This window comes from Miscanthus floridulus, chromosome 16 (assembly GCF_019320115.1).
Source record: "Miscanthus floridulus cultivar M001 chromosome 16, ASM1932011v1, whole genome shotgun sequence".
Classification (NCBI taxonomy): Eukaryota; Viridiplantae; Streptophyta; class Magnoliopsida; order Poales; family Poaceae; genus Miscanthus; species Miscanthus floridulus.
Window position 1 is genome coordinate 19,935,512 of NC_089595.1, and position 8,843 is coordinate 19,944,354.

The following is an 8,843-nucleotide window of genomic DNA, read 5'->3' on the forward strand; positions in this document are numbered from 1 at the left end:
TTGGGAGGCAGATGTAGGAACCCCCCTTTCCTATGGCACATATCCATCGCGGCTATACTCATAGGAACAGAGGCAACCCTATACCCAACGTGGCAAGCCCCATTTGCGCCAAAAAGGTAACCTCTAACTAGCTAGGAAAGATCCTATTATTGAGCTAAAGTCAGAGCCATATGACTCTCCCGGTTGCACTGTCAGTCCCAGCTTTTGCCGACAGATAAGTCCTTATGGAGGGCCGGGAGCAACATGAACAAAGGTCATTTGCACTTTCGCCCTATGGAATAGTTGTTATATATCATGTTACTCACTTTGTTCCATAGTATCATTCATCAACATGTATATCAAGTTCAGTTAGAGCACTAGCAATCTACCCATATGCATTTAACCCATAGGAGACAAGGAACAGGATAAACAATCACTAGGTTGTCCTTACGTCTATCAAAATTAGACACATGCAAATGAGTAATTGATTAAAGTGAAATAGGACATCAAGGAAGGCCCATGCTATACTTGCCTTGGTTCACAAACTCGTGCTGGTCCTGCTGGTCGTCGAAGAGTTCTTGGTCTCCAACGTTTTCCTCACCTTCTGAACGCGGCCAACACAGCAACATACAACATTCCAAAAGCATTCATGCAAAGCAAACATTCCTATCATTAGAACAGTACACCAACAGTATTGAAATCAAGATAAAATGTTTGTAAAACTAATCTACGTCTCGCTACGATCACGTCAACGCGAAGTTCATGAAAAACGGAGCTAAAATGCGAAAGTTATGATTTAAACGGGTTTTCCTATAGCCATATATTTAATTAAATCTAATCATGAAATTAAAAAGTTCCAAACTTGACTAACAGTAGTTCCAACATGTAGCTTATGAAATTACGAAGCTAACGCGATTTGAATGGATCAATTCGGAGCTAAAACAACAATTTTATAAGCGAAACAGTTCAAATGGCAATTCTGTAAATACTGAAGACGTATTTTGAACAAGAACAGTGCACTTTACGTTTTCAAAACGAGAAAGCGTAATCAGCGAAGTGCGCTAGGGACTGCGGGTTCTATTTTCTGAAAACCGAGGGGCTCTTTAGCATAATCACCCATGAAGGGGTAACTTCTAATCCTGGCCGCCGATCAGGAGATGGACGGCTAGGATCGGCTTGGGGAGGGAAAGCCGGCCGGAACAGTGTCACCGGCGATGAGGCGCCATTGCCGGCGGCGTGAAGGACTCGGTCATGCGCGGTTAGGGGCTAGGGTTCACCAAACGGAAATCCGAGAGCACCGGTGAGCGCGGGGGAGGAAGGGGGTCGCGGCCATGCCGTTACGGCGGCCGGGAACGGCGGGTAGCGCGGTGGCCGCCATGGCCGGCGACCACGGCTCGCGGAGCTCGCGGCCAGGGCTCGAGAAGTCAAGAAACGAGAAACAAAAAGCATGGGAGGAGAGGGGAGAGTACGGAGATGCTCACCACGGCGAAAATCGGAGCGGAGGCGGCTCGGTGACGGTGGTTCGCACGGAGGTTCCGAGCTCGGCGATGGCGGATCCCGGTGACCACGGCTGCGGCGGTTGCGGGCTTCCTCGGTGCTTGGCAAGCGCGAAGATGAGAGCGGGGGGGGGGCAGCCGGGTGCGCGCAGGGGGTCTGGCTGCTATTTGAAGCGGCCGAGGCACGAGGGGGGGGCGCTCCCACGACGCCGTTCGTGGGCGGCAGTTGTGGCTTCGCGATTGACTGGCGCGGGGCGAGCGGGAGGTTGGGGGTGGTGCCGACAGGTGGGGCCAGGCGGTCAGCGGCTGGGCGCGGGGCGCAGGCGTGTGGCAACGGTTGGCGCCCGAGTGGGCCGGCGGGGCTTGCTGGGCCGAGCGACCGAGGTGCGCGGCTGGGCTGTAGTTGCGGTGCTGCAGTGCTGGGCCGAGCGGGGGAAAGGGGAAGGCTGGGCTGCGGTGCCGGGCCGAAATCATGAAAGGGAAAGAAAAATGATTCTTTTCTTTTCTATTTCTTCTATTTTCCAAAACCCTTTTTAAATTCAAATTTCAATTCTTTTTGAAATCTTTAACAAATTCTAAGCATTCACAAAATGATATGCAGCAGCATGTATGCATCAAAAAGTTTCTAAACTTATTTTTAAATTTTAATTTCACAAAATTTATTATTTCCCTGACTTTTAATGCACACACATTTGCTTAAATAAATCATATTTACTAATTTTAAAAGAATGCAAATTTTAGGATGTTACAATTCTACCCCCCTTAAGATGAATCTCATCCTCGAGATTCGGGTGATTTCTTACTCAAACAGTTGGGGATAAGTCTTTCTCAGATCCTCTTCTCTTTCCCAAGTAGCCTCATCCTCTGTATAACGATTCCATTGCACCTTGCACATCTTTACTGTTCGGCTTCTCGTAACTCTTTTGGCAGTTTCCAAGATCTTTTTCGGATACTCTTCATAAGTAAGATCTTCCTTGACAGCAAGTTCTTCCAAAGGAATTTGTTCTTCTGGTACCCTCAGACACTTTTTCAACTGGGAAACATGGAACACGTCGTGCACACCGGACAAGCTCTCAGGCAGTTCCAACTGATAAGCTACTTCTCCACGTCTCTCTAGGATCTTAAAAGGTCCTATATATCTTGGTGCTAATTTTCCCTTCATATTGAATCTTCTCACACTTCTCATTGGTGACACTTTCAAGTACACATAATCACCAATCTCGAAGGTCAGCTCTCTTCTGCGGGTATCAGCGTAACTCTTCTGTCGGGACTGAGCTACTCTCAAATTGTCTCTAATCATTCTCACTTGTTCTTCCGCGTCTCTAAGGACATCGGGACCAAACACTTGAGTTTCTCCAGTCTGATTCCAAAACAAAGGTATTCTACACTTACGTCCATACAACGCCTCGAAAGGTGCCATCTTGAGGCTCTTCTGATAACTGTTGTTGTACGAGAACTCTGCGTAAGGCAGACTCTTATCCCAACTATCACCATACTGAAGTGCACAGGCTCTCAACATATCTTCCAAAATCTGGTTGATCCTTTCAGTCTGTCCATCAGTTTACGGGTGGTAAGCAGAACTGAAATTCAACTTTGTCCCCAAGGATCTATGCACTTTATGCCAGAATTGCGATGTAAATTGGGTGCCTCTATCCGACACAATTTTCTTGGGAACACCATGTAAGCACACTATTCTTTCCATGTACAACTCTGCTAATCTTGCACCATTATAGGTAGTCTTGACTGGTAAAAAGTGAGCAATCTTGGTGAGTCGATCCACTATTACCCATATTGAATCATAACCTCTTTGAGTGCGGGGTAAGTCCTACAATAAAATCCATACCAACTTCTTCCCATTTCCATTCAGGGAATCTTCATTAGTTGTAGTAACCCTGCAGGTCTTTGATGCTCAGCTTTCACTCTTTGACAAGTGTCACACAAAGCCACATATTCTGCCACATCTCTCTTCAAACCATACCACCAATACTTCTCCTTGAGATCCAAGTACATCTTGGTACTTCCGGGATGTATAGAATAAGCAGACTCATGGGCCTCTTGCAGAATTGCATCTCGGATAGCTTTCACTTCCGGTACACATATCCTTTTCCCGAACCAAAGAGTTCCATTCTCATTCATTCTGAATCCGGGTGCCTTTCCAAGCACTACATTCTCTGCTACCTCCTTAAGTTTTTCATCCTCCAATTGACCTTTGCGTATCTCCTGCTCCAATGTAGGCTCTATCACCAATTCCATTGCATTAGTGACCAGGCTCAAGTTGAGATACTCCATTTCAGCACACAACTCTACTGACATAGATGTTATCTGAAGTCCATTGGCATAGCTCTTTCTGCTAAGTGCATCAGCTACGACGTTTGCCTTTCCCGGGTGATAATGCACTTCCAAATCATAGTCTTTGATCAATTCCAACCAACGACGTTGTCTCAGATTCAGATCTGATTGGGTGAAAATATACTTCAAACTCTTATGATCAGTATAGATATCACTCTTATGTCCAATCAGATAATGTCTCTAGATCTTTAAAGCATGAACCACAGCTGCCAATTCCAAGTCATGAGTAGGATAATTCAACTCATGCTTCCTTAGTTGTCTAGAGGCATATGCAACCACTCTTCCTTCTTGCATAAGCACACATCCAAGACCCAAACGGGATGCATCACAATATATAGAGAAGTTCTTGTTTAAATCGGGCAAGATTAATACTGGAGCTATAGTCAACCTCTTCTTTAGCTCTTCAAAGTTTGCCTGGCATTTATCCGACCATACATACTTAGCATTCTTTTTCAACAAAGCTGTCATAGGCTTGGCTAGCTTGGAAAAACCTTCAATGAACCTTTGGTAATATCCATCTAATCCCAAAAAGCTACGAATCTCACTTACAGTAGTTGGTGGTTTCCAATTCAGTACATCTTGCACTTTGCCTGGGTCCACTGCTATTCCACCATTGGAGACAATATGACCCAAAAAAGAGACTTCCTTTAACCAAAACTCACACTTGCTCCGCTTAGCGTACAATTTATGTTCTCTAAGCTTTTGCAAGACCAACCTTATGTGTTCCGCATGTTCTTCTTCAGTCTTGGAGAATATCAGTATGTCATCTATGAATACCACCACAAATTTATCCAGAAACTCCATGAACACCTTATTCATCAGATACATAAAGTATGTAGGTGCATTGGTCAATCCAAAAGACATAGCGGTATACTCATACAAGCCATACCGTGTAGTGAATGCTTTCTTGGGTATGTCCGAGTTTCGAATCTTAAGCTGATGGTATCCTGAGTGGAGATCAATCTTGGAGAACACATAGGCTCCTCTCAACTGATCAAACAAATCATCAATCCTAGGCAAAGGGTATTTATTCTTGATTGTAACCTCATTAAGTGAACGGTAATCCACACACATCCATTGACTACCATCCTTCTTATCCACAAAGATCACAGGTGCCCCCCATGGGGAAGAACTGGGGCGTATGAAACCTTTTTCTTGCAACTCTTTTAGTTGTTTCTTAAGCTCTTCTAATTCATTAACCCTCATTCTATATGGACGTTTAGCTATTGGTGCAGTTCCAGGTAATAATTCAATAATGAATTCAATGTCACGATCAGGTGGCATACCTGGCAAGTCATCGGGGAAGACATCCGAGAACTCCTCCACAACACGATCTTGTTCAATAGCATCACCATCCAACTGATTCACAGTGGCTGTTGGCTGAGCTTGCACTTCCACTTCTACACAGATTCTATCTCCATTGGGTGATGTCACAACAACAGATTTCTCCTGACACTGAATCACTGCCCGGTGTTATTTCATCCAATCCATTCCCAGGATAAGATCAATTCCCGCTGTTCTCAACACAATAGGCTTCACCTTGAAGTCTACCCCCCTTAAGGAAATGCTAGTTGAGGGGCTCCAATAAGAAGTGGGCATACTACCTCCCGGGGAATTCACTAGTATAGGATTTTTCATGGCACACAAAGGTATGCTATGCATTCTAACAAAAGCTTGGGAGATAAAAGAATGTGAAGCACCAGAATCAAAAAGTACGGTAGCAGAAATAGAGTTGACGCTGAACGTACCCAGCATGACCTCAGGCGTCTCCTGAGCTGCATCAGATGACACATAGTTCACCTTCACTGTGAGAGGTGGTCGGGCGTTGAACTTCTGATTGTTGGCCTGGTTCTAAGGTGCTTGTTGGTTCTGCTTCTTAGGACACTGTTGAGCATAGTGACCTACTTCTCCACATCGGTAACAGGCATTGGGATTGTTGGGTGCACCACTCTTCACAGGAGCATTGTTAGGCACTCCCTGGTGTGTTGCAGGATTGCTGGTCTGTTGCGGGGGACGCTGATTTCCAAACTATTGCTGATACTGAGGGCGTTGCTGGAACTGGTTCCGCTGGGGATACTGACCACGGTTTCCCTGGTGAGTTGGTCCTTGATTCCTCTGCTGGAAACCTTGCTGGGGATAAGCACGTGGGTGAGTGTTGCTTCCAGAAGCTTGCCCTTGGAGCCTTCTCTTCTTAGCTTCCATCTCCTTGCGCTTATCATCAATCACGATTGTGCGATTCACCAAAGACTGGAAGTTAGGATAAGTATTAGACATCAGCTGGAGCTGCAGTCCATCATAGAGTCCCTTGAGTAAACGGCGTAGCTTATCCTTGTCATCCGCTACATCATTAGGAGCGTAGCGTGATAGTTGTGCGAACTTGTCCCGATACTCCACCACAGTCATTGATCCTTGCTTGAGAGATCTGAATTCTTCCTGCTTCAGTTCCACTAGTCCATCAGGAATATGGTATGACCAGAAACTGTCCTTAAATTCCTGCCAAGTGATAGCAGGAGCATTGTTGGGACGTCCAAACTGGAATGATTCCCACCAATCCTGAGCAGCTCCTTGGAGTTGCCCGGAAGCGTACAACACCTTCTCAAGGTCGTTGCATTGTGCTATATTCAGTTGTTTCTCCACAGCATGCAACCAATCATCGGCCTCCATAGGGTCTGAGGCATGGGTGAACACCGGTGGACGACCTTTCATAAACTCTCCACGCTTATCTCTAACCTGGACAGGCGGTGGCCCTCTTGCAGGTTCATTGTCTAAGCGCTGCATCATAGCTTGCATCAGCTGCGCTTGCATTCCCAATATCTGTTCCATGGTCACCGGTGGCGGTGGTGGATTTATAAGAGCATCACGCCCACGACCACGGCCTCTGCCTCTTTCTCCTCTTGCGGCCATCTGTTTTCCAATAAATGTGCAAAATTTAGAGATTTTTCCAGTTATAGAGAGCTTACAAAAGATAAGAAACAATGCTGAGAATTTTCTGGACAAGATTCATACTCAGCAGTTCAGTAAAACTGTTATAACTCGAGTTTCAGAGATCCAACAGAGGTGCACCAAGATTCGTTAGAAAGCTTAGGACAGCAGCTACAACTTTCATTTAGACCACTTTTACAGATTCGGACTCGCACATAGTCAAAAGTAGAGCTAAACCGAAACTGTTCTGAGTTCCAAACAGCGCAGGAACATCAACTTGTGACAGCTAGATCTCCCAAACCTGAACAGCTATTGACGTGATTCTAAAGACACTTGAAAGATACAGAGGTCTAGTTATCTCCACAAAAATTTCAGGATTTTTATCATCCCAGGTTTCGAGATACCAAATAAAGAACACAGGCTGCTCCAGAAATCAGCACAGCAGAGATAAGATAAAGCGAAACATCTGCATTAAGATTTCATTCCTAACTAAAGTTCCAATCTAAGAAAGTTGTGGACATGCCCACAAACTTCCAGCAATCAAGAAAAATACCAAATCAACCAAGTTCACAAATTAAACATCTAATCAACCAAGTTCACAAGACCAACAAGACTAAATAAGAACACGAACTAACGACGTGGTAATCTAGATCAAGGCACCTAACACCTATGGAGCGGTGTCAATCATGGTGAAGGACCGACGCTTCTTCTTGTAGATGGAAGGCTGTCCAAGTTGTGCTCGAAGTTCATCCACTTGTTTCTGAAGACGTCTCTGCGCCCTCTGATTTGCACGCAGTTCTCCTTTGACTTCATCATCCACTCCCTGCATAGCGTGGACATGCTGCACCGTTGCCTCCAGAGTTGGGTCATTCTCTGGTGGAGCCAAAACCTGCCAAACACCCTCATGATCATTTCGAGGAAGGAACCTGAAGTGATCCTCCCTCATGGCCTCAAAGCGACGACCATGGTAGTGGATGTAGGCATTCTGTGCTGCATCCTCCATGCCATCCAAAGCATGGGCTCTCCTGGCAGGGGCACAGTGGATAGTCTCCACCTCATGTCCATTCTTGATATCGTTCCAAGCGGTGACCACCAGCTCTACCTTCCAGAAGGTAGCCTCCAATGGGTGCTGGTACTCGGCGCAGTGGTAGCTGATGGAGGCGTGCAAGTCGGGGAAGTAGTCGTCCAGCATGTGGGTGAGGAGAGTGTGGTAGTAGGCTGTCTCTGGAGCTGGCTTGAAGTAGTACTTGCACTTCCAGCCAATCTCCTCATCCTCCACGGGGGCAGCTGGGGATGGTGTAGGTGTAGGGGAAGTAGCCATCGACTCCTCAGGTGTAGCTACAACAGGATAGACGGGCACGGTGACTGGCGTAGGAGTAGGTGTAGGCGTCGGTGTAGCCATCTCCTCGTCGTCGGAGATGATCACAATCTCCGTCTCCGCCGGTGGGGCACGCGGGGTAAACATGGCACGATAGCCGGCGGTGCTGAGTCGAGCAGTCTTCGGATTATGAGACATCTATAGATTTAAAGTGAGATAGAATTAGAATCAACAATTTTAAATAATAGATTAAGGTATGAAAAGCATAAATGTTTTAATAAAACAACAAGAATAAGTCAGTAAGCAAGAAACCAGAGGAGCAAAGATGCTAAAACGACCTTTTTCTAACTAGGCTTGCGTCCTACAGTCAACACGGCTCTGATACCAATTTGTCACACCCAATTTTAAGGATAAAATTGAATGCACAAAACTCATGTGTGCCCAGGAATCAATCACACACACAAGCTGACAAATTACATAAAGTATCATCACGGTGTCTCATACATCAGAGTTATAATAAAACTTAGTCTTATACATCACAGCGGAATAATAAAAAGATAATAAAACTCTCGTGGCCGTCATCACAGGGAAGGTCAACTGGTTGACCACAAGCCTAATAATCCTCTGGGAAATCCTCATACCCGTTGTCATCTGTTACCCATCCGGGATTTTTATCCAAATAAAGAAAATAAACAAGTGTAAGTACATTCCGTACTTAGCAAGCTAACATGGGGTTATGAAGCTCAAAAAGGATTGACTCTGGTTTACTGCAGTTAGCA